Source organism: Peromyscus eremicus, chromosome 5 (assembly GCF_949786415.1).
Source record: "Peromyscus eremicus chromosome 5, PerEre_H2_v1, whole genome shotgun sequence".
In the NCBI taxonomy this organism is placed as follows: domain Eukaryota; kingdom Metazoa; phylum Chordata; class Mammalia; order Rodentia; family Cricetidae; genus Peromyscus; species Peromyscus eremicus.
The window spans coordinates 75705023-75731674 of record NC_081420.1 but is presented as its reverse complement, the minus strand read 5'-3'; the positions used below and the strand labels follow the sequence as shown (position 1 = coordinate 75731674).

The 26652-nt window shown below is 39.4% G+C and overlaps 1 protein-coding gene across 4 annotated transcripts in view; it reads left to right on the top strand.

The window, feature by feature from the left end:
• Znf438 (zinc finger protein 438) overlaps positions 1-26652 on the top strand; it is a 157617-nt gene that overhangs the window by 39594 nt on the left and 91371 nt on the right. For all 4 annotated transcript variants that reach the window (XM_059263729.1, XM_059263733.1, XM_059263730.1 and 1 more), the window contains exons 2-3: positions 1141-1218; positions 4193-4279. The gene's annotated coding sequence lies outside the window, so the exon portion shown is untranslated. The remainder of the gene's footprint in view (positions 1-1140; positions 1219-4192; positions 4280-26652) is intronic.

The following is a 26652-nucleotide window of genomic DNA, read 5'->3' as shown; positions in this document are numbered from 1 at the left end:
TTCCCTGCCTATGGAGTCTACTCCCAATATCTCATCCGTGTTCTAGTACATAAATAATCAAATTCTTTTAGAAGGTCTGTGTAGGCGTTGGGGATTTAGCTCAGTGGTAGAGTGATTGCCTAGCAAGCACAAGGCCCTGGGTTTGGTCCTCAGCTCAAGAAAAAAAAAAAAAAGGTGCGTGTTTATGTATGCATGTAAATGTAGGGTGTGTATGTGAGTGCCTATGGGCACATATGTGGAGGCCAGGGGAAGACATCAGGTATTCTACTCTATCATTCTCTACTTTGTTCCTTTAAGCCAGGGTCTCTTATTGAATCTGGAGCTACTGTAGCAGCCAGCAAACCCAGATATCCTCTTGATTCCAACCCCAGAGCTGTCTTTGCCCTTCATCATGCTGCAGCTGTAGGCACCCCTGGATGCCCATGTCTAGCTTTTTATGTGAGTGCTGGGATCCAGACTCGTGTGTGCAGTGAATTTTCTTATCCACTGAGCTGTTTCTCTAGCCCCATAGCCGTGCTTTGAAAATATAAACTTGAATATGATTCCAACTAAAACCTTTGTGGCTTATTTTAGATATAAATCGAAGCCCCATGTGCTGAATCTAGTATTTAACTCCTTAAAATACAATCTCAACCCAAATTCACCCCCTTATCTGCCTGTTAGCCTCCCGTTGTCCATCTCTGTCTTCTTCCCAGAATGCAGAGCCTTCCCTCATTTTCTTGTAGTCATTGAAGTCCCAGAAGCCTTGTATCATTTGTAGAACTGACTGACCTACCTCAGTGGACGTTTTCTTGCTTGTCTCTCTGGAGGTTTGTGAGATTCTTGAAAACAGGAACTGCCTGTTATGTCAGCTTGATATCTCCATGTTCACCAGAACAGTGACTAGAGTTCAAAAGCTTCCCTTTAAATCAGGCAAGTGAAATAAATGAAGAGGAATAATACAGAGTTCACCTTTAAAAGTCTCTGAGCAGGGCTTAGGGTTTTATTTTAGATTCTTACTTGACTCATAGTATAACGGATATCAATTTTATAGTGCTTCATATAATTTTTATTACTTTTCAGGTACAATCATCTAATTAGTTTCTGTAAGCTACCTATCAATTCTTCCTGTTTTAACACTTCCATTACATTTCCTTTCAGATAAAGATGAATGTCATGCATCACCCAATATGAAAGTTTTGGAAGTTAGAAGACGTTTGCTAAGTCAATTTACTTCAAGTAAGTCTTAGCCCTAGCTCAAGATAGACTTCAGAGCAAAGAATAAAGGTGATTGACATCTTTGCCACTTCATGACTCTCAAATTTCTCAGAGTACCTTATAGTTCTCTTGTATATGAAATCTGTCTTGGGAAGTGGTAGGTCAGCAACTTCTTAAATCCGTGGTGCTATTTTTAATACATGATACTTGTGCTCTTCTAATGCCTGTGGTGGTTTCTGCTAAATCAAACTTGCTACTTCCTGTGTCCTAAATCCCATGGGTATTAATTTTGTGTTGTGATAAAACATCATACTGAAGACAGCTTGTGCAAGAAAGAGTTAATTTTGGCTTATGGTTCCAGGGGGTTAGAGTCCATAGCAGCAAGGTGGAAGCAGGAGGCAGGCATGGAAGCTGGTGCAGGAAGCTGAGAGTTCACTCCTTGAATCACAAGCATAAAGCAGAGAGAGAAAGATTGAAGAGAGAAGGGAGTGAGGGCCAAGAACACCCTGAGAATGGTGAGGCTTTGAAACCTCAGAGCCTGCTCCTGGTGACATACATCCTCCAACAAGGCCACACCTCTTAGACCTCCCCAAACAGTGGCACCAGCCAGGGTTCCAGTGTTCAAATACATGAACCTTTGGGGCGGGGGGCATTCTCATTCAAACTACCGTACCATGTAAAACCTCCATGAAGTTTCAGCTTCCAGGTGGAAGCACTGGTTTTTCAGTCTCTCTCTGCTGCCTGTATCTAATGTTTGTATTCCTGTGTTTTACCATGTAGGTTTTTTTTTTTGTGAAGTTTATATCTGCTGTCCCCTATCCTAGGTTAAGTTTACAAATTAAAGATCTTTCCTAATTTTTGTGTCCCACAACATTTACCATAGCCTGTAATAGTGTTCATTAATACTCATTTTGCAAAATAAGAATGTACTTGGATTTTTTCCCATCTTGCCCTCTGGCATTGATTTTCATGGATACTTCTGACCCATGTTCACGGCAGCTAGTTATTTTTGTTATGCTCTCCTGGCTGCTGTCTTAGCCTAGGAGAATACTGAACATAGTGCAATTAACAAAATACAGTCAGTTCCAACCTCAGACTTCAACTTATCCCTGAAGTTCATGTCTGATCTGTTGTTTGGAATGCAGAAGGCATTTTCCACAAAAACAATGTTATAAATAGTGGTTAGTTTCTCAGCTAGCACTCCCAGGACTGTTTAATTCATAAGCACCAGTGCTTCTTCAACTCTAGGCAGCTGCCATGTATTATGCTGTTTGGTGGAGAAGCTGTACCTCTGTGTCTGGAAGGCTCTAGAGATGGGTCATGAACTTTATGGGCTGAGCTAGAGCTTTGGTAGTCATGCTGGCTACTCTTCTTCCAGTGCAACTTGGCTTTGGGGACTGTGTCATAGACTTTTGCCTATAGGCTCCTGACACTCTAAACCAGTGGTTCTCAACTCGTGGGTCATGACCCCTTGGGAGCGGAATGACCCTTTCACAGGGGTCGCATATCAGATATCTTGCATATCAGATATTTACATTATAATTCATAACAATCATAAAATTACAGGTATGAAGTAGCAATAAAATAACTTTATGGTTGGGGGTCACCACATATAAGGAACTGTATTAAAGGGTCACATCATTAGGAAGGTTGAGAACCACTTCCTTAAACTGAGGGAGAAGCACTCTGGCTCTCTGGTCCTCCCCATGGTGGATTAGGATGGACTTGGCTGTCCCTTTGCTTGGGAAGGCCTTTTAAAGCAGGTGTAGAGAGAAGAAGAGCTGTTTTACTGTCCCTTTCTGCTCATCCACACATAGCGTAATACATATGCATGGAAAATACATAAACATGGAAATCATTCTATCTATAAGGAAAACACATTAATAGATATTTGACATCACGTCAGGTTTTGTGAACAGGTGATTATCATTTCTACATGGTTATAATGATGCTTCTAGTGAAAAACATGTCACTGTGTGCATAAACAACCCTCAAGGTTGACAGCTTAGGTTGTCAGGTATAAGAAAAATCACTTCATAAAATTTAAGAGAATTTAATTTATTCAGTGATCATTAAGTGTTGTGCACATGAGTACCTGATTTATGCTTAATATTGTTGTTAAAGCTAGAGGCTAGGGAGTGTGAACAAAAGATGCTAGAGAAACACAGGGCTCAAGGTGTTAAAGAAGCATCCCCAGTGAGAGTGTCATTGCCATAAAATAATTTACTGAGGAAATTAGTGGGTTTGGGATGCCCAGAATGGCAATCCCATTGTGACTGCCTTGTTTCTAAAGACAGTGGTAGGGGTTCACTGGGTTTCAGAAGAATGGAGGAGCTGTGACTAGAGTTAGGGAAGGAATGATAGTCTTGGGGACAGTCTGCCTGACTAGAGGGCTACAGGCAAGCAAGCTGCCACCACTGGCTGGAACGGAAGAGTTAGGTTGTGTTGGGTCGAGTAATAGGTGGGAAATTAGATAAGTGCTTCAGTCTTGGCAGTTCAAGTGTCACCCAGATTTCTTAAAGCTACAAGTCTCAGAATCTTATCTCAAAACTTCAGTAGTTTCTGGGGCATGGGCTATCAACCTGTTGATTTTTTAAAACTCCCCTACTAGTTTTTATATCCAGCTAAGATCGAAAACTCGTGGATTTGAAGTATTGGCCAAACTTAGGAGATCCAAGAATGCCCTGCCAAGGAGGTGGATCTCTGTCCCTCTAGCAGTAGGGAGTCAGCCCTCTGAGGTTTGTGCAGTGGGTGGCATGATCAAATTGGAGTTTGCTAAAATAAATTGATTTTTCAAGTATATTTGAATGGAAGAGAAGTAAGAAACAGCTTGCCTTAGAGTCTGTGGTAGTATGAGAAAAGGAGAGGAGTCACATTTTAAAGTATACTTGGGTATGTGGGAGTTGGTGATATGAGCCTTGACCCCAGCACAGTTTGTATCATAAACTGATTATACAACCTCATCCTCATTAATTTGATCTCTTTTTTCTTACAGCCTGGCAACTTCAGCAGTAATTCCAGCCAGTTTGCATTTAATGGAAGAAGACCATTGTCTGCCCATGTAAATGTCTAACTCGTAATAGTAAGTGAGGTTATGTGTACGAGGAATATGACCTTTAACATAATCATTAAGAAGCATTTAATAACCTCCCACATATGCAGTAACACAGCCTCAGTCCTACAGGATCATTCCAGGAGTCAGAGTCATGTGTATGAGGTAGTTGTTCTCATACTGTTCTCCAGTATTAAGTTGAAATTTGAAGTCGCACCGTGCATTTTAATGTTTTGGTTAGTTAAATTGGGCAGTTACTTGCTTTTCTGGTGACAGATCTGTGTTTGCTTCCCAGCCTTAGCACCTATCTTCCTTGTGCATATGTTTTTCTCCCCACACATATCTGTGACTGGTGCAGCCCCTTGCTACAAACTTTCCAAATTTAGTGTTGGCTAATATTGCATGTTTTCAGCACTAGTGAACCAGAATGCATTTCTGTGCTTTTATCTCCTCCCTGGTCAGAGTATATCTTGGCAGTGCACTGAGTATTTCCTGCCATTTGTGAGAAGCAGCCATTAGCACCTATGCTGCATCAAATAGGTCTGAACTCTGGTATGTGGTGATATTTTGTTTGTGCTCTAACAAGTAAAGCTTGCCTGGAGATCAGAGTGTGAAGCTAGCCACTAGTTAACCATAGAGGCCAGGCAGTGGTGGCACACAGCTTTAATCCCAGCACTTGGGATCTCATGCCTTTGATCTCAATACTTGGGAGGCACATGCCTTTAATCCCAGCACTAGGGAGGAAGAAACTGGAAGTCATATGGCTGGTTCTAAAGAGGAATGTAAGGTGAGTGGAGACAGGAGCTTGGCCCCTTTTCAGCTGAGGAGTTGGTGAGGTAAGAGGTGACCGTGGCTTGCTCCTTTGTTTCTCTGATCTTTCAGCATTTACCCCAATATCTGGCTCTGGGTTTTTTTTTTATTATGACCAATTAGAATTCACACTACATCAGTACATGCTCATTGCCAGTGAATATAGTAAGGTACTAAGTAGCAGTATGATGTACTAGACTAGAGTTAATATCATCAGTCTCTGAACTATTGTGCCTGTAGTTTGAAGGTTTAAAACAAAGGCACCTTTTTTGTAAATGTTTTCACAAAATTGCTTTTAAAAACGTTTTCAGGTTTCTGGGAAACTTTAATCTTTTATAGGATAGAACACACTGAAAGATAATTTTAACTACTCTAATCCATTTGTGCTCCCTTCATGTATACATGAAGGATGTGAGAAATTTGGGGCACCCAAGACTTCAGATCTGAATCTAGAAAGGTACATCTTCTCAGTCTTGAGCTCCTGAGAATTTGTAGCTCCTCTGTGTCTACCACACTAGCTCATGACAAAGAGCACTTCCTGAGAAGCTAATTCCATTCTGGTTCCTAATGCTAGCACTGCCTGTTTCCTAGGTCAAGTGGGCAGATGCCTCTACTAGGACCAGGTCAGGTAACATGCAAGGGAGGAATGGACTTAGGAAGCAAACAAAACATGTAAGGCAGAGACTCCTGGGTATGACACCTGGAACCAGATTTGGTCCCTAAATGTGTTTTATTTGACCTGTACTCTAGTTTTTGTTTTGTTTGTTTTTAAAATATCAGTTAGTTACTAAGTAGTGTTATTTTAACTGTTAACTAATTTAATGCATAAAACTAGATGGATTCTAATGAAAACTGGAAGATGAGTTCTGTACATGGTCCTATTTTCCCTTGGACAGCTGTCATATCATCTACAAATAGCAATACTTGGACTTCTTTCAAATTTGTATCCTTTTGATCTCTTTTAGTTGTCTTATTGCTCTAGTTAGAACTTTAATTACTGTATTGAATAGATCAAGAGAGAGAGAGTCTTATTGTCTTATTTCTGATTTTAGTGGAATTGCTTTGAGTTTCTCTGCATTTAAGTTGATGTTGACTGTAGGCTTTATTATGTTTTGGTATGACCCTTGTGTTGCTGATCTCTCCAAGACTTTTATCATGAAGTGGTGTTGCATTTTGTCAAAGGCTTTTCCAGCATCTAATGAGATGATCATGTGGTTTTTTTCTTTCAGTTAGTTTTTATGGTGTATTACATTGACAGATTTTTGTATGTTGAACCATGCCTACATCTCTGGGATGAAGCCTACTTGATCATGATAAATGATCTTTTTGATGTGTTCTTGGATTCAGTTTGTATTTTATTAATTATTTTTGCATCAATGTTCATGAGGGAAATTGGTCTGTAATTCTCTTTCTTTGTTGAGTTTCTGTGTGACACAGGTTTCAGGGTGACTGGCCTCATAAAATGAATTTAACAGTGTTCCTTCTGTTTCTATTTTGTGGAATAATTCGAGGAGTATTGGCATTAGCTCTTCTTTGAAGGTCTGTTAGAATTCTGCACTAAAACTGTCTGGTCCTGGCCTTTTTTTTTTGTTTGGGAGACTTTTAATGACTGTTTCTATTTCCTTTGGGACTACAGGACTATTAAAATTGCTTATCTGATCATGATTTAACTTTGGTAAGCGGTATCTATTGAGAAAAATTGTCCATTTCTTTTAGATTTTCCTATCTTGTGGAATACAATTTTTAAAAGTATGACCTAATGATTCTCTCAATTTCCTTGGTGTGGTATCAATTGTTATATTCCCCCTTTGTTTCTGGTTTTTGTTAATTTGGATATTCTCTCTTATCTTTTAGTTAGTTTATCTTGTTGATTTTCTTAAAGAACCAACTCTGTTTCATTGATTCTTTGCATTGTTCTCTTTGTTTCTATTTTATTGATGTCAGCCCTCAGTTTATTTCCTGCTGTCTATTCCTCTTGAGTGTACTTGCTTCTTGTTTTAGTGCTTTGAGGTGTACAGTTTAGTTGTTAGTATGTGATCTCTCCAATTTCTTTATGTAGACACATAGTGCTATGAATTTTTCTTTGAGCATCACTTTCATTGTGTCCAAAAAGCCTTAAATCTCTGGTGGTCTGATAGAATACCATGGGGCATTTTAATTTTCTTGTATCTGTTGAGCCTTACTTTGTGACTGAGTATGTGATCAGTTTTAAAGGAAGTTCCGTGAGGTGCTAAGAAGAAGGTATATTCTTTTGTATTTGGGTGAAATATTCTGTAGATACCTGTTAGGTCCATTTGGTTTATAATGTATGTTAGTTCCAGTATTTCTCTGTTTAGTTTTTGTCTGGATGATCTGTCTACTAGTGAGAGTGGGGTATTGGTGATAGTAGTCTTCCACTATTGGTGTGTGAAGGTCAGTGTGTTATTTAAGTTTTGTTAATGTTTCTTTTACAAATGTTGGTGCCCTTGCATTTGGGGCATAGATGTCAAGAATTAAAATGTCATCTTGGTAGATTTTTTTCCTTTGATGAGTATGAAGTGTTCTGTCCCATTTTTTTTAAACTAATTTTTGTTTGAAGTCTATTTTGTTAGATATTAGAATATCTATACCAGCTTGCTTCTTGGGTCCATTTGCTTGAAAAATCTTTTTTTAACCCTTCACTCTGAGGTAATGTCTATCTTTGATGTTGAGATGTATTTCTTCTATGTAGCAGCAGGATGGATCCTGTAAGGATGGATCCTGTTTTCACATCTGTTCTTTTAGCCTGTATCTTTCGGGGGGAGGAATTGAGTCCATTGATATTGAGAGATATTAATGGCTAGTGATTGTCAATTCCTGTTATTTTGTTGTTATTGCTGGTGGTGGTAGAGTGTGTGTGTGTGTGTTTTTCCTTTCTTTGGTTTTTCTGGTGTGAGAGTCTTTATTTCCTGCTTGGGTTAGAGTTTCCCTTCTAGTACCTTCTGTAGTGCTGGATTTGTGGATAGATATTGTTTAAATTCGACTTTGTCATGGAATACTTTGTTTTCTCCATCTATGGTGATGGAAAGTGTTGCTGGGTGTAGTAGTCTGGGCTGGCATCTGTGGTCTCTTAAGAGTCTAGAGCACATCAGTCCAGGCCCTTAGGACTTTCAGAGTCTCTGTTGAGAAGTCCAGTGTAATTCAATAGGTCTACCTTTATATGTTACTTGACCTTTTCCCCTTGCAGCTCTTAATATCCTTTTTTTTTTTTATTCTGTATGTTTAGTGTTCTGACTATTATGTGGTAAGGGGATTTTCTTTTCTGGTCCAGCCTATTTGGTGTTCTGTAAGCTTTTTGTACCTTTTATGGGCATGTCCTTCTTTAGGTTGGGAAAATTTTCTTCTATGATTTTGTTGAAATTATTTTCAATGTTTTTGAACTGGGATTCTTCTCCTTCTATTCCTATTATTTTTAGGTTTGGTCTTTTCATAGTGTCCCAGATTTCCTGGATATTTTCTGTCAGGAATTTTTTGTTTTAGCATTTTTCTTTGAACGATATATTTATTTCTTATATCAGATCTTCAGCACCTGAGATTCTCTCTTCCATCTCTTGTATTCTGTTGGTGTTGTCTGTGTCTATAGTTCCTGTTCGCTTACCTAGATTTTTCATTTCCTGAATTACCTCAGTTTGTGTTTTCTTTCTTGCTTCTATTTCTATTTTCAGGTCTTAAACAGTTTTATTTGTCTCTTTCAAATGTTTGTTTTTTCTTGGCTTTCTTTAAGAGATTTATTCCTGCCGGGCGGTGGTGGCGCACGCCTTTAATCCCAGCACTTGGGAGGAAGAGCCAGGCGGATCTCTGTGAGTTCGAGGCCAGCCTGGACTACCAAGTGAGTTCCAGGAAAGGCGTAAAGCTATACAGAGAAACCCTGTCTCGAAAAAACCAAAAAAAAAAAAAAAAAAAAAAAAAAAGAGAGAGAGAGATTTATTCCTTTTCTCCAATTGTTTGTGTTCTTCTGTCTTTCTTTGAAGGATTTATTTATTTCCTCTTTAAGGATCTCTATCGTCTTCATATAACTGGTTCTAAGGTTTTTTTTCCTGTGCTTCAGCTGTGTTGGAATATTCAGGGATTGCTATAGTAGGATAACTGGGCTGTTTCCTAGTGACTTATTGCCCTGCCTATTGTTGATTTGTTCTTACACTGGGGTCTAGGCATCTGGGTTGGGGTGATTATAGGTCTAGGCGCCCATTTCTGAGTTTATCTTTGTTGGATGAGTCTTTTGTTCCTTGGTTTCTGTTTGCTCTTTGGTCTTCTGGTCTTTGTGGCCTGGATTTCTAGCAGCTGGCATGACCTCTGGTCCATCAGGGAATCTCTGTTAGAATTGGGGGCTAGACTTCTGGTGGCTAGTGTGGCCTTTGGTTCAGCAGGGGGCCTCTGCCCAGAGTTGGGGGTCATTGATGAGGAGGGAAGTGAGGATTGGGGATAGTGGGGTGGGACACTGAGAGACTGCCAGGATGTTTTCTTGCCATTTTCTTTTTTCTTTTTTAAGTGCTGAGTTGGGTTTTGCTGAGATCCCAAACCAACTAGTTGCTCTACTGTGGTTCTGACACTTTATAGTTTATTTTTGTAGAGTTCTTTGGCACCATGATATCAATGATTTTAAATTAGAATTCTAGAACTGAAAGATATCCTTCTTACTCATCTTATAAATGAAGGAGCTGAAGTCCCAAGAAGCCTTGATTATGTATGTTTTACAGTAGTCAGTGGTAAGGGTCGGAAGAGATGCAGGGCCTCTTGGCTGTCAGTTTAGTGATCTTTACAGTAGACTCCTCAGCTTTTTTTCTCCAGCATCATTTTATGTGTAGGACACGTAATTTATTGCATTAGGGCCAGTTGTCAAATTACAAATTTGGGTTTAATCTCCTGAAGCTGAGGGGCTTGTGGGATTAAAACCAGATAATACATGGATGGCAGGAAACATGATGAAACATCCTTGATCAGACTCCAATTCTGACCTCTAAGAAGAACTCCGTTGTTTGCTGTTCTCTGGGACTAATTCTGCCTTCTGGAAGGTTCTTTCTGTCCATTATTTCCTAAGACCGTGTTTATGTGGACATTAGGGGATATGTACGTTGTTGGGTTTGAGCTCTGTTTTCAAAGAATTGTAGTAGCTCCCTTTCACATTACCGTGAATTATCTTGTCAAGCAGTATTTTAAACATGCTCTATGACTCCACAGCACAGCTGCCTTGCTTTCTGTCTCCATTCTGTTCATCTCCGGCTACTTGAGCAGTTGCCTTTCATTTGCTCATATCAGCAACTCTTGAAAGATGTGTGGTTTCATTTTGGGTCATGGTATTATTGACTGCTGGGATAAATAGTCTCTAAAATGCACAGAGCTTAAATCCAATTCAGGTTTACTACATTCCTTTACTGCTAGTAAAACTGTATCGGTTAATTGGTGACCTTCAACAACGGGCCTTTGAGCTCACCAGCACCCAGGGAAGACCAAGAAACACCTCCCCTGTGCCTGAAAAGTTTCTGCTTGGGAGTTGACATCTAATCATGTCACTGAAGTATTTTAGGGGGAGAACCGTTCACAAGGCCACATCTGGTGCTGAGAATAGGGCTTATAATGTGATTCTGTAGTTGGATAGCTTTTTAGTTGGACATTTCCAGGGGTTGCCTTTATACTTTGCCAGGAGAAAATGAAGTATGTATAGGTTAATATCATAGTTTTTATTCTGCTTGAATAACAATACCACATTGTATTCCTTGTCTTCATGTTACTTCTTTCTGCTTGTGTTATATATATTCTGTGCTTTCTGGATTAACATTCAGCATTTAAAACTAAAACAAAATGGTATTGCTATCTCTGTGGAAGAAATAGTCAAACCAAAAGGACCTTATTTGCCCATAATCTTGATGAGATTTAAATGAGTTGTGGGCATAAATAGATAAAGAAAATTATGTCAGATATCACCATTTATTCAATCTTGTACCAAAGGGTCTGTCCAGAAAAGCAAGTCAGGATTAGGGGAGGAGACTACAAGAAAAGATGTGAAAATTAGAAGAAAATAAAATACCATTATGAGCATATGATGTCTATGATAAGATAAAACAATAATTTTAAAAGAACCTTTCAGAATTTCACAACTACATTATTAGCATGAACTGGTAAGTTGGGTGGGGTTTTGATGGAAAGTCAGTAGAAGAACAGCAGCTGCACTTCTGTAGACCAGTGACAACAGCCAGACAGCACGGAATGGTGGGTCTTAGCACCCAAAGCCACGCTGTTTATCAAAGCTGTGATTAAGTGGGATGTAACTGTTCCTGAGACTGCACTCGGTTGCTTCTGTTTTTCTACAGCTCCCTTCTAGTCAGGATCCATTTCAGAGTCTCACATTATGTCCAGTGTTCGTCTCTTCAGTGTGTTCTGTGTTGTACACTCGCTTTCTTCCTTCCTTCCTTCCTTCCTTCCTTCCTTCCTTCCTTCCTTCCTTCCTTCCTTCCTTCCTTCCTTCCTTTTTTTATTGTCTTTGGGAACTGGAGATTTTTGAAGAGTAGTGATCATATATTTTGTAGAATGGGCCTCAGTTGGGATTTGTTTAATGTTTTCTCAGGATTATATCACATCAGATCAGGGGTAAATTATATCAACATGACTGTTATTGGTGGAGTTAAATTTGGTTTCTTGGTTAAGGTGGCCTCTGCCAGGTTTCTCCACAGTGAAGGAATGACAGTGGATCTTATTGGTGGGGAGTATGTTTCATCTTCCAGTAGATGTCAGTCTGAAGCTGCAGATTGTACTGAACCCTAGGGATAACCATGCTTTTTACTTTATGTGCCTATAAAAAAGTTCAGTTCTAAGTTAGACTCAGTAAAAGATTTTTTAGAAAAATAGTTAAGGATAAAAAATTAAAATAACAAAAGTGATAATATGACCCCTCCTTGTCTCCGTGTCATTTTTATTTTTGCTTTTGCAAATCCATGGATTCTTTGCTCTGCACGTGATGCCAGCTCTTGCTCTGTACCACAGCACTACCACACGCTTGCAGGGCTCATCTGTCCCTCCATGTTTCCTCCCTGTGCCCATACACAGGTTTCGGACTGCATTCTCATGCACCTCTTCTTTCAGGAAGAGCCTGTATTTGTCCCAGGTGAGGGCTTGCTTTGGCTCCTGTCCCATCCCTTAGAATCAACCTCTTAACTCTGCATAAGTGTAGCAGCAACTTCTACAGTAGCTTCCCTCAGGAATTTACATATTTTTAACCTAAACTTGTCCTTGAGTCTAGAAAGCATTCCTTACTTCCAGTAAGTGTTTTGGTGTCGCTCCTTTGATGAGATACTTGCTTGCATCTTCATTAGGCTCAGTGCTTTCTGGCACATCTCACCCAGAATACATCTTGTTTGTCTTCTTCCCACACAGCTGCTGTCTTTTCTTAGCTGAGTACTCATATACTGTAGCTTTTGCAGTTTGCAGTTCTTAGGTGCAGTAGCAAAGCTGGCATGATTTTCTTTTGAAGTTGCTTTATATGTCAGCATTCTTAACATATACTTGTGTTTTCTTTCTAAGTGAGAAACTTTTACTTTTTCACTCATAAGAAGTGTTCTACAGATTTCACATATTCAAATTCCCAGCATCACTATATTTCTAAGATTTGGGGACTAAAGTTGTTTAAAAGAAGGGCTACTGTGTCTGTGGTCATAAGCAGTAGATCTAATGATCCAGATGTGTCTGGTCAGCAGGCAGGAGGATTTGCAGTGTACATATGCTGTGCAGAGGAAGAATCTATCCCTGATGCATAGCATCAGAGTATACAATTGAAAACTTATGGTATCTTTATTTTAGGAAAATAACATTTATTATTTTCAGTTCATGGTCGACTTTGGGTAACTAAAACCATAGAAGGCAAAACCACAGATTGGGGGCAAGGGAGATGCTAAAATGTTTAATTTTAAAGAATACAATTTACATAGCAACACAATAGAATTGACTTGAATAAGAAAAGATTAGAGCTTTTTGGAAAAGTTACAAACTTCACTGAATGGTATTAAATATAAATGAAATGTAGAGAACCCTTAAGGAGATGGTTCTGAAGGGGGACGGAGATACAGCCCAGTTTTTGCTTACGTTGCAGAAAACCCTGGGTTCATTCTCCATACTACGCAAACCAAGCTAGGTGGCCCAGCCTGTGATCCCAGCCGCTGGCAGATGCAGGCAGGAGGATCAGGAGTTCAAGGTCATTCTCAGTTACATAGCAAATTCAAGGTCAGCCATGCTTATGTGAAACCATCTCAAAAAATAAAATTTAGGGGAAAAGAAAAGACTTACCATTGGAAAAAAATGTTAATTTTTTCCAGTGCTCTTAAAATTGAATCCCTAATAGATCTGGTGGGGGTGGGGATTTTGTCCTTACTATTAACATCTTAGAGAATAAAATACTATTATGTTTTTATTTTTGTTTTGATGATCTAATTTAATTTTGACATTATATTTTTGAACTTAGGAAAGAGGTATCCTCCAAAAATTATAAATGTACTCCTATGAGGTACATTTTCACCCTATGTCAAGGACCTGTTTTTTCTGCCTTTGTAGCATGACTTAATGTAAACCCATAGTAATTAAAGCCATCTATGATGTAAGAGTATACAAAATCACCAGTGGGAAAGACAGAGAATTGATAAATAGACCCATTTCTATGTGGAAACGTGTTTATAACACAACTGGGACATTGTAAATCTGTGGACGAATGGATGGATAGTTTTCAGTGTGTGGTTCTGGGGACAATAGATTGTCCATATGAAAAAGAATGAGATGGGATTTTTCTATACATAACTGGGAAAAAGGTTAAACTTATAATTTAATTTAGATACAGTAAACTTAACTGGAAAACTAGAAGTTATAAATCTAGAAACACAACTCAAGAAAGACCTAGACTCAGAAACATAGCTGGCCAAAGAATTAAAACAAAATGGAATGAGCACATGAACCAAAGACAGCCGGGAGGAGTGAGTGCAGGCCACACTTGAGAGCCAAGCAGGGCTTGTCCTAAGTGCCCTGAGCATTTCTCACACTGCTGACTTATATGTGAAAAACCAGGGGCAATGTAAAATTGTAAGGATCTCTCACTGGCAGCTCGATTGTCCTATGGAAGGCACAAAACTAGAAGCTGCTTGACTTGCCAAGGTATTTGCCATTTCTTTCCCACCCAGAGAAGTTTCAAAAAGGTTTAACTAAGATTCATGAAATGACAGTTCAACTTACTACTTTCTATATAAATGGCACCCTAAATTCACCCAGTATTATGCATAAAAAGGTGGTAAGGAATATTATTGATTTTAACATGTATTTTCTAACAGATCTTAGAGGATTTTTTAATGTATATGTTTTGAATATATTTTTTTTCAAACCCTTGTACCTGTAAATGTAGATCACTCAGTTTATGGAAAATGTCTACTGCTTAATCTAATTAACAAGGCTAGTCTTCATTTTTAAATTTATCTTAGAAATCAGACATCTTTCACTAAATGTCCACTTGATTTTATAACTCAAATATGTTAATATATGCCACCATGACAACCATCACATGGCTGAATTCTAATTCTAATAAAAATAAGTAGGGCACAGAGCTGCACCATGTGTTACCTAGATACAGTAAGGTGCTGTTCCTACAATCTTTCTTGTGTTCAGGAAACTCTTCCAGGTAGATGTTGTTTAACAGGAAGTGATACAGCTGTGGAAGAGGTAAGCTGTGGAAGTGTCCACACTTACTGCCTTGTTTCATGATAGAATTAAGTTATATGTGCCCAAATACTGTACTTATTAACAGAATATAGAGAGACTGGTGAAGAACAGCATCTTGTTGCAGTGTTACATGAAAGGTGGATTCATGGGTAGCATTATTTTAATTCTCCCCTCTTTAGATCACCTTGGGAGTTTCTACATCCCACGAAGTAAGTCCATCATATGTGGAGTTAATGATACAACAAAACCCCCAAACTGATGAAATCAAACCAACCTTTGGATTTTAAACTTCTTTGAGAGTAAATCTAAATATTGAATGAACCTGGTAAAGTTGCTGGACCTCAGAGGTAAAGGAAATTCCTCAGAGGAACTAGGCAGGTGCTTTGAGACATCAAAAAACAAGAAAGGTATTTTGGCCACATGTTTCATTTAATGCACAGTAGTGAAGCATAATTATAAGATTTTAAAGAAAAGAAAACTTCACAGTACCCATCTAAACAGTCTCAAGTATAATTCATCAAGTTTTCTTGAGTTTAAAGGAATTCTTAAGCCTTCATTGAGCCAATATTAGAAAACAGACTTTTCTAAACATAGGTTTCAAGATAAAGATTTGATGCAGTCAGGACACCTGGTCTCAGTGCTGAAAACTTTTTATCACTTGTTGTGAGCCATTAGTGGATGACAGTGGCTTCTTTGATTAATGCTTCTTACGATAGAACTAGCCTGTTTCTGAGGCTTTGGCCATTCTCCACAGAGCAGAAAGGTCCATACTTCTCAGCAGTCTCATCACTGATGGCAAGGGTCTAAACAAGTTGCTTGAGGAACAAACCCATAGGTACTCTATTCTTTGCACAGGCTCAATCTCAACACAAAGATGAAATGGTGTTCTGTACCAATCCTCATAGAAGTGACAGGGTCTTGGGCAGAAGCTTTGCTTGAAACCATGAAGGTTGTTGCCAACATTTTGCCCAAGAAACATTAACTTTGTATTTTTCTGTGTAGAACAAATTAAATTTGTTAAAGATCTTATATCGCTGAGTTTGAAAAACCCTAAACTTTACCTTTGGATTGGTAAGAAGAATGGAATATAGCACACCCATGACACTGAAACACAAGTATGCAGGTGTTGCCCTATGGTGAAATGTTTCCTGTTCAGTTTAGAGAAGTCTTGGAGAAGAGCATATTTCTTTTTCCACTTGCATTTACCCTCCAGTTCCTGCTCTTGCCCCCTGTGGGTGATGACAGCAGGGGAGGAAGATGAAGTCTGTAGTGAGTCTGTCTGAAAGAGTGTGTCCATGATCATTGCTATTAGCATGGCAGCTGGGGTGCTGGACACCACAGGCGTGAATTGCACACCTCAGCTTGCTAGCTCCGAGGTGCCAGCCCATGCACAGAACAGCTGGGCTCTCAGTAAAAAGGGAGTATTAAATATTAAATGCCTTGAGAGGAGAGTGCCTATGAGAGGAAAATGAATCTAGGAAAGCCTGTAGATGCTCAGAACAAGACAGATGGAGAATTAAATGAAGGACCTCAGAGGTTTGTTTCTCTCTGTGTCCCTGCATCTAGCTAAGTAAGTGTGAATTGGATAAACTTCCTCTACCTGCTGCTTTGTATCTAGATCTTACTGTGATGCCTTGGATACAATGTCTTCATAAAATGTGGAAACAACTGACCAAAGAACTATACATGAGCAAGCCCATCTCTTCTTATCAGTGACTTGATGGGAGAGGTCAGAACTTGAAATTGTCAGTCCTGTGAGGTGGAAAGACTGGGAGCAGGGGAGAAATAGTCCAGGATGGTCAGTTTTATCAGAACAAAGACAGGGAAAGGGAGCTGGCAGATGAAGGAGAACGTGGAGAAGTAGCAGAAACAAAGTCTCAGCTCAGTCGGCACCTGACTCGGCTAAGGCACTGAAAATCTATTTCTATGATATTTGTGAGCACCAAAGAGGGCAAAGGTGGCTGTGATGCTCTCTTTCTAATTAAATATTCTTTTAAATTTTTATGTGTATAGATGTTTTGCCTGCATATATCTGTGAAGCCCATGCATGACTGATACCCATGGAGGCCAGAAGAGGGCATCAGATCTCTTGGGAATGGAGTTACAGACAATTGTGAATTGCCATGTGGGTGCTGGGACTTGAACCTAGGTCCTGTAGAAGAGCAGCTAATGCTCTTAAGTGCTGAGCCACCTCTTCATCGCTGATGCTGGTTTCTTTAAGAAGTGAAATGTATAACTTGGACCTTAGAGTAAATATATTATGAAATAAAGAATTGCCTTAATCTCTTGACAGAAAAAGGTGATCAAAAATCACAGAGCATAAAAAAGATGGCTTAGCACTTAAGAGTGTTTGCTGCTCTTGCAGAAGACCTAGATTTGGTTACTAGCACCCATATCAGGCAACTCACAGGCATTTTTAACTCCTGGGGAATCCAGTTCTCTTTTCTGACCTCTGTAGGAACCTTCATGCACATGTATGTACACACACACACACACACACACACACACACACACACAGAGGCACGCATGCATGCACAAGAGCTCACATCAATTTTTTAAAGTCTTTTTTAAAAGGACGTTCATATAAACAGGAAATTTGTGCTTATCAATGGAGGGAAGCAAGTGTAGCAATGGCCTCCAGTTTAGAAGTCCCTTGTAAAGGAGGTGAAGGAAGAGGACAGTAGTGGAATAAACCTTCATCAAGCAGAAGGGCTTCAGGAAGAGAACAGATCTGATCATGAAGAATATGAAGTACAGTTAAAACAAAGTCTGCACAGAAGACTTTGCAAAGGGAAACCAGAAGAGAAGCCAGCAAAAGGCAAGCAAAGGCCAGAGACAAGGGGAGCTGAGCAGGATTGTTTGAGGCCACCCTGGACTGTACACAGCAAGACCCTGTCTTGATACATTAAAAACAATGGAGGGAAGACAGGGAAGGACAGAGATGGAGAGGAATAAGAAGAAAGGGAAGGGGAAAGAAGGGACTTGCTTCAGGGATGGGTGACACTGCCAATCTCAGTTAACCTGTCTGAACACTATCTAGTATAAGGTGTACAGTGAAAGTGAGAGCAGCTTCCACAAGCCACCTGATTACATTAGCAGTGTGGTCCTGTTAGATATTATCTGCTCATTTCTTTTACTGCCAAGTTTAGAGTCCTTGGCCCATTTTTGAAATGTGCTATTAAAATAACTTATAAGTTTGATGTATTAGACATTTCCAGAGAGACTATGATACAGCAGTTCTGAGAGACATGCTTTTCAAGTATGATGATTAGTAACACATGCTTTTCTTATTTTTAATAAATTAGAGAGTTTAGGGATATACCTAACAAAAGACATACAAAATTTATATTTTGAAAACAGCAAGTCAGAACTAAGAAGTTGGAACATCTCAGTAAGTGAAGAGACTTTTTGTTCAAAGAATGGAAAACTTGGTTTCATGATATTTCCCCCCAAATTGATCCATAAATTCTACCTAATCCCTATCATCGTCACACAGTTGTTGCTGGTGGTAGTTTTTTACTTGTTTTTGTAAAGTAGTGAATCAATTCTAAAAGTATTTGCCTTTAAATTTCCTGATATCATTGTTTTTTTAATACTAAGTAATACTCCATTGTGTAAATGTACCACATTTTCTTTATCCATTCTTCGGTTGAGGGGCATCTAGGTTGTTTACAGGTCCTGGCTGTTACAAATAAAGCTGCTATGAACATAGTTGAGCAAGTGTCCTTGTGGTATGATTAAGCATCCTTTGGGAATATACTCAAGAGTAGTATAGCTGGGTCTGGAGGTAGATGGATTCCCAATTTTCCAAGAAACTGCCATACTAATTTCTAAAGTGGCTGTCCAAGTTTCTACTCCCACCAGCAATGGAGGAGTGTTCCCCTTACTCCACATCCTCTCCAGCATAAGCTGTCATTTGTGGTTTTGATCTTACTCATTCTGATAGGTGTAAGATAGAATCTCAGTCATTTTGATTTGCATTTCCCTGATGTCTAAGGATATTAAACATTTCTTTAAGTGTTTCTCTGCCATTTGAGATTCTTCTGTTGAGAATTCTCTGTTAAGATCTGTACCCCATTTTTTACTTGGATTATTTGGTATTTTGATGTCTAGTTTCTTGAGTTCTTTATATATTTTGGAGATTTAGTCCTCTGTGATGGATGCGGGGTTGGTGAAGATCTTTTCCCATTCTGTAGGTTGCCATTTTGTCCTATTGACAGTGTCCTTTGCCTTACAGAAGCTTTTCAGTTTCATAAGGCCCCATTTACTAATTGTCAATCTTATTGTCTGTGCTACTGGTGTTCTTTTCAGGGAAAAAAAAATCATTATGAGTGAGGTAATCCAGACACAGAAAGACAAACATGGTATGTTCTCACTCATAAGTGGATATTAGCTGTCAAATAAAGGATAACTATGCTACAATCCATGGACCCAGAGGCTAGGTAACAAGGAGGGCTCAAGGGACGGGGATGCATGGATCTTCCTTGGAAGAGGAAGTAGAGGAGACCTCTTGGGTGGACTGGGGGCAGGTGGGGATAGAACTTGAGGGATCAGGTTGGGAAGAGTACTGAAAGAGATGACTGGAAAGTGGGGAGTATTTCAGGGTAAGGTAGAAACCTGGTGCAAGGGAAACTCCCAGCTAAAACTCCTAGCAATAGTAAATAGGTAGCCTGAACTGGCCATCTCCTGTGATCAGATTGGTGACTACCCTGATTGTCATTAGAGAGTGTTGATCTAGTAACTGATGGAAACAAATGAAGAGACCAACAGCCAAATATTAGGCCAATCTTGGGGAATCCTGCTGAAGAGAAGGAGGAAGGATTGTAGGAGCCAGAGGAGTCAAGGACATCGCAGGAAAACCCACAGAAATAACTAGCCTGATTCATAGGAACTCACAAGTCTGAACCAACAACCAGGGAAACTGCATGGAACCAACCTAGGCCCTCTACATATATGAGACAGATGTGTAGCTTGATCTACTTGCAGGAATCCTAGCAATGGGAGCAGGGGCTGCCCATAATGCTTTGGCTGGTACTTGAGAACCTGTTCCTCATGCTGGATTGCCTTGACCAGCCTTAATGCAAGGGGAGGTGCTTAGTCTTTTTTTTTTTTTTTTTTTTTTTTTTTTTTTTTTTTTTTCTAGACAGGGTTTCTCTGTGTAGTTTTGATGTTTTGATGCCTATCCTGGAGCTCACTCTGTAGACCAGGCTGGCCTCGAACTCACAGAGATCTGCCTGGCTCTGCCTCCCAAGTGCTGGGATTAAAGTTTTGCGCCACCAACGCCCGATGCTTAGTCTTACCACAACTTGATATGCTTTGTTGATACACATGGGAGGCCTGCCCCTTTCTGAATAGAAACAGAGGAGGAGTGGATGAGGGCAGGCAGGGGAAAGGGAGGGGAAACTGCCATTGGAATGTAAAGTAAATATGTGGTGATATTTTGTTGTACCCTAATTAAAAAAAAATTTTGCCTGAAGATCAGAGGACAGACAGGCCACTAGATTAAACATGGCACACACTTTTAATCCTAGCACTGGGAGGCAGAGATCCATCTGGATCTCTGTAAGTTCAAAGCCACCCTGGATTACATGAGAAACAGAGCCAGGCAGAGAAACAGAGCCAGGCAGTGATGGCACACACCTTTAATCCCAGTATTTGGTAATCACACTCCTTTAACCCCAGCACTTGAGATCTCATGCCTTTGCTACCAGTATTTGGGAAGCACACATGCCTTTAATCCCAGCACTAGGAAGGAAGTAGCATGGCTGGCAGAGAAGGGTATATAAGACACGAGGAGACAGGAACTAAAGCCTTTTCGGCTGGACCCCTTTCAGCTGAGGACTCAGAGACATTCAGTCAGGGGATTTCTTGGAGTTGACGAGGTGAGAAGTAGCTGTGGCTTGTTCCTTTGTCTCTCTGATCTTTCAGCATTTACCCCATTTATCTGGCTCCAGGGTATTTTTTATTATAAGACCTTTAGGAATTCGTACAACATAAATAAATTAATTAAATTTTAAAAAGACTACAATAAACTAATTATCCTTTATGTTGTAGAACATTAATTTTAGTAGCTCTGCTTTATAAAGTAACGTGACCATAATAAAGAAACTAATAGAAAACTTAAAAAAAAGAATATTCTTTAGTCTTGAGAACACATACACAATGCAGATAATACAGGCAAATGTACAAAACTTTTTTTTTTTTTTTTTTAATGTTTAGAGACAGGTTTTCTCTGTGTAACAGCCCTTCCTTGAACTCACAAGATCCACCTGGCTCTGCCTCCCAAATGCTGGGATTAAAGACATGTGCCACCATGCCCAGCTGCAAAACATTTTTTTTTTAATTCAAAAGACTAATCCCAATATTTTACTTTTTATAAGTAATCCAACATTCTCTTGGATGCTAAAGAATAAGTCTAACCTTCCAGATATCTAGCAGGATGCCCATATGGGTGTGGACATAAAGTATTTGAGTATACACAAGTACAGTCACCAAGCCTTATTGCTTCATTTATCACAGGAAGTACCAGACTTATACAGTATTTGAAGAAAAGCTATTCTACTTGTGTAGATTCTCATGGGAGTGACCACAGGCATTATGCCAATTTAATCCCAAGTATTAAAGTTAGGGTTTTAAATGACATGTAATAGTATGATTTATTTTCTGTCTTGAGCTTTATAGGGCACAAAACAAGATCCTATCCTTACATATTGCTTTTTATTTTTAGAGTCAGAGTGATGATAAAAATCTAAGCTTAAGAACTGTCAAATGATTTATGATATTTCATTTATTTTTCAAAGGCTTGGAATGTCACCAGTGAGCCCATTAGAATTGTAGACTTAAAGCACCACGATTTTTAAAAAGACCAGCTGCATAAACAAGTGTGCAAACTTTGTAATTTAATTCTATGTGATTTTTTTAACACTTCAAAGTGCCAAAGAAGGCAGTTTTTCTTAGGTTATAAGTAGTTGTCTGAGTCGTTATAACCTCAGACCTTGAAGTTCATTTCAAGACCTCCTCTCTAAAATGCTTATACTTCTCTATTGTGTTGAGTACAACCTCAAGACAACTGTGTAGCTACCCTGGGCATCCTTTCTTCATGAGCTGACACTAGTGTGGGTGGAATGCGGAGGAGCTGGAGACTACTGTGAAAAGATTCAAGTCTGTGTCAAGGGGTGAGGAGTATAAAATTTTTGAGGATGTGTTTCTGTTGCTGTGATAAAAGCAACTTAAAGGAGAGGGGTTTTATTCTAGCTCACAATTCCAGGTTACAGTCCTTTATTGTAAGGAAGCGAAGGCACCATGAAGCAGCTGGTCACATCTACAGCTAAGAGCAGAGAGAGAATGAATGGGTGCATGCTTACAAGTGATCAGCTCGCTCTTTTCTTCATTCAGTCCAGGGCCCAGCCCATGAAATGGTACCTTCCACATTCTTAGTGGGTCTTCCCACCTTACCCCACCTCAATTAATACAATCAAGTTGACCCCCCACAGACATGGCTATAGGCCAACCTGATCTAGACAATCCCTCATTGAGACTCTCTTCCCAAGTTATCCTAAACTATGTCAAGTTGACAATTAAACCACTATCATAGTGGTAAAATGCTTTAAACTTCAAAGTTTAAAGGATTTATCTGTTTGTCTATTATTATTTTTTTATTTGAAGTGCCAGCTATGAAACCCAGGGCCTCACACATGCTAAACAAGTTTTCTATCCCCTCCACTAAAGCAGTTTTTCATTCATAGATTTAGATTTGAGGTAATTATAAATGCACATAAACGTTCAATAATACACATGACATTATACACCCTTCTCAGTGGTACTCTCTAGAGCAGTGATTCTCACCTTGTGGGTTGGGACCCCTTTGGGGAGTCGAACAACCTTTTCATGGGGGTTGTATATCAGATAGCCTGCCTATCAGATATTTACATTATAATTCATAACAAAATTATAGTTATAAAGTAACAATGAAATAATTTTATGGTTGGGGGTCACCACAACATGAGGAAGTGTAGTAAAGGGTCGCAGCATTAGGAAGGTTGAGAACCACTGCTCTAGAGTATTAATATTAATACAGTCTTCATCTTTTTCAGATGCCTAATTTTTCTTGAACTCGTGTGTGTGTGTGTGTGTGTGTGTGTGTGTGTCTATGTGTGTGTGCAATTCTTATTTCAGGTATAGCTTTTTGTAACTATGTTCCAAAATGAAGGTTTCCATTACAGAGAGTCTTCATATGGCCCTTTTATAACCCTGTTCTTCTAGTGTTTCACCTGTCTACCTCCATCCATAAGCCCTGCCAATCACTGGTATCTTCTCTGTTTTCTTAGTATTTACATTTCAGTATTGTGTAAGTAGACTATTAAGTGAGTAACCTTTTAGTATATTTTCATTTAGTATGATACCTTTGATACTCATTCAAGTTATTACATGATCTATAGTTCATTTGTTTTCATTATTGAGTAATAGTCTGTCAAAATATATTTTGATATTTTGTTTACATATATGAGAAAATAACATAAAATGTCACTTTAAAAGTGCCAAAGGCATTACATTGTTGAATCTTACTTGTTAATTAAGAGTATAGATTAGTTTTGACATGTTAATCATTTAGATTAGTTTTATCTGAACATACTAAGAATAGATGAGTCTGAGACTGTTTCCAGTGGGAAAGAGGAACATCTTTCTATTCCCTTATTCATCAAGATCAAAACCTGCAGGGCTGAGAGCACCAGGCAGCTCTTCTTTCTGATTCCCTTGTGTGCAGCCTGTGATCACTCAGCTAGATCTTCATAAGACCAGTGCTCCCCATGTGAATCTCCTACCTGTGTGCCTGTGTTTGGTTTCTCATCTAAATGATTATTTTCTTTAAGTTCTGTCTAACTGAAATACTTCTCCCCTCCTTCTATGCCCTCCCCCTTTCTCTGCTTCCCTAGGGAGGGTGAGTTAAGCAAGACTCTGAAGCTGTTTAAGAGTTGACTAGGAAGTGAGCAGTTTGAACACTGGAAGGGGTGAGGGACTGCAGTGATGAGGAGAACAAGGTAAGCAGCAGGAACTGGATGGGTCCAGAGTTACTACATTGTCTAGGGAATGAGAGAGACACCACAGTGTTAAGGAAGTTCCCTGATGTCAGACAATAATGGGAGAGATAGGTTTTGAATGCAAGGATCCTGTCTTCAAGGCCCATGCTGGGCATGCAGACAGACATGAGCCTACAGGCTTAGAGTTGGGGAGCTCAGAAAAGAGGTGTCTGAACTTCAGATTAAGAATACCAGGGGATGGCTTCTAAGCTTTCAGTGTTGTAAATAAAACCATAACTGGTAAGATTCCCAAGAGTGAAGGTGCACAGTGAGGTCTGATGTTTACTTAGAGGAACCTCAGCATTTTCTCTCATAGAGTGAAAAGCAAGTGGTACTGGAAAGGTTGAGAACAGTAGTCAGTTGGTGGTGAGATGAAGACCAAGCAGGCCCTGTGGATGGTGTTGACAGAAGCCATCTTGGAGAATGGAGGCAGGATGTCAAGAGAATGAACAGGAGACGAGAAGATGAATAAGAGCACTTAGGTAATATTACTCATAAGTTTATTTGCAATAAAGAATATTTAAATAGGCCTGTGGGCTACAGCTTCAGGAAGTTGTAAGGCCACATGATAATTGCTGCTGTGTAGATGTGGGTTTGTTTAAAGGTAGTGCAAGAGGGTCTGCTTAAAGAGAAGAATGCTGTTTCTGTATTGTTGAGGAAGCAGGAGCATGTAGATATCTAGCCTGAGTCAGGGCCTGGTCTCAGGAAGGAGAAGGGGCAGCTCCCTATTGTTTCAGGACTGAGATAGGCAGGAGAGGTCCTTCCATAGATAATCCTGAAAGGCAACAAACTCCCTTTGGACAATTCATATTTCTGTGAACAAAAAAGGAGAAATGGTTCAGATAGAGGAAGGTGTAGTACATTTTTGAGGAGTGAGGAGAAGGTTTAGGCTAGTCAGTTTAGAAGCCTGGCTCTGGTGTTTTCAGAACAATCAAAGCAGTGAGCTTCCCACTGCACCGTAGGCCTCCTCTTCTGAGTAGGTAAGCATCTGCAAGTTGAGGGAACAGAAGTGTTCTGTATACAGGGAGAGACTCAAGGCAGAGACATGGAGCTCATGATAGAACCCATTTTCCAGAGGATAAGCTCAATGTTAAGGCGCAAGTAGGGCCCTTACAGTGTGTAGATACTACCATTGGAGGGCATTGCAGATGAGAAAGCAGTAAAATGTTGTACTATGGAAAACTGGAAACACATTTTTAAAAACTGTATGTGTGAGTGTGGGCATACCAATGCTATGTGTGGTGCTTTAAGTGAGAGTGGCCTCCATGTTTGAGTAATTGGTCCCAAATTGGTGGAACTGTTTGGGAAGGATTCTGAGGTATAGTTTTGCTGAAAGAGGTGTGTCAGTAGAGGCTGGCTTTCAAAAGATTCATACCATTTTGAGTTAGTCTCAGTCTCTCTCTCTCTCTCTCTCTCTCTCTCTCTCTCTCTCTCTCTCTCTCTCTCTCTCTCTCTCTCTCTCTTCTGCTTGTGTTTTGAGATGTGAGCTCTTAGCTTCTTCCCCAGCTTGTTAGCCTGCTGCCATGCTTTCCTCCTTGATGGCAATGGACTCTTACCTCTTAGGAACTGTAAGCCCTAAATAAATCCTTTCTTCAATAGATTACCTTGGTCATGGTATCTTATCAAAGCAATAGAAAAGTAACTAAGAGAGAAGTTGATACCAGGCATAGGGTATTGCTGTGACAGACTTAACCATGTATTTTTTGGGTTTTGTTGTTCGTTTGTTTGTTTGTTTGTTTTAAGAAAAGGCTTTGGAACTTTGAATTTGAACACTTTGAACACTATAATACACCACCTAGTAAGAGCTTGGGAGATAGTGCTGAGAACAACTTGGACTGTAGAGGCTGAGTTCAAGAGGTGAGCTCTTAGCTGCTCCTCCAGCCTGTTGCTATGCTTTCCTCCATGATAGTAATGGACTTTTATCTCTTTGGAACCATAAACCTCAAATAAATTTTCCCTTCTATAAGTTACCTTGGTTATGCTATATTACCACTGCTTTGAGGACCAGCCTTCAGCAACTCAGGGATTTAGGAGGAAACCATGGAGTCAGCAAACTAATTATTCGACTTAACTTTTCTGTCTGAGGGAGTAAAACTTAATTCTCTGGGGCCAATGAAAGGGGACAAAGCTTAACTCTCTGGGGCCATCGGAAAAAGGGGAAAAAACATACATACACCTTTAGGGTCTCTCTATCATCTTTTCTTTGTTCTCTTTATTTCTTACCTCTATCCAGATGTATCCCTTCTGTCCCTCTTGATATCTTCCTTCTAACTAATTTTATTTTTGCCCTTACAGCTTATATATCCTATCAAAATTATAATGTAGTTATATTCTATTTTTAACTAAATGATTACAATGAATAAAAGAAAAACATTTTTTCCCACATCCCTTACATGATTAAACATTTTATGTATTACAGGTGAAAAACAATTTGTTACAAGAACACACATACATTCATACCCAAGCAACTTGTTATAGATTAACAGAGTGTAAACAAGCAAAGTATTTTTCTCTACCTGTTCTTTTGCTAGCAGGCTGCATTTTGTGGTTGCAAAGAAAGGACCAATCATTTTATTACTTATCTCAAAAGGTAATCTTATAAGGAATCTTAGAAGAATCACAAATCTTATCACTTATATATGAAAAAGAATCAGTCATCTCTACTTTAAATCCTCAGGGTGCGTACCCATTCACCAACAATTTCTTTATATCAGGAAGCTAAGGGCAGAAATGAGTACAAGGAATTAGTCATCACCTCTGGTCACCAACCCATCCTAACAAGAAAGGCATGTCAGCCAGCAGTAGCCAGGC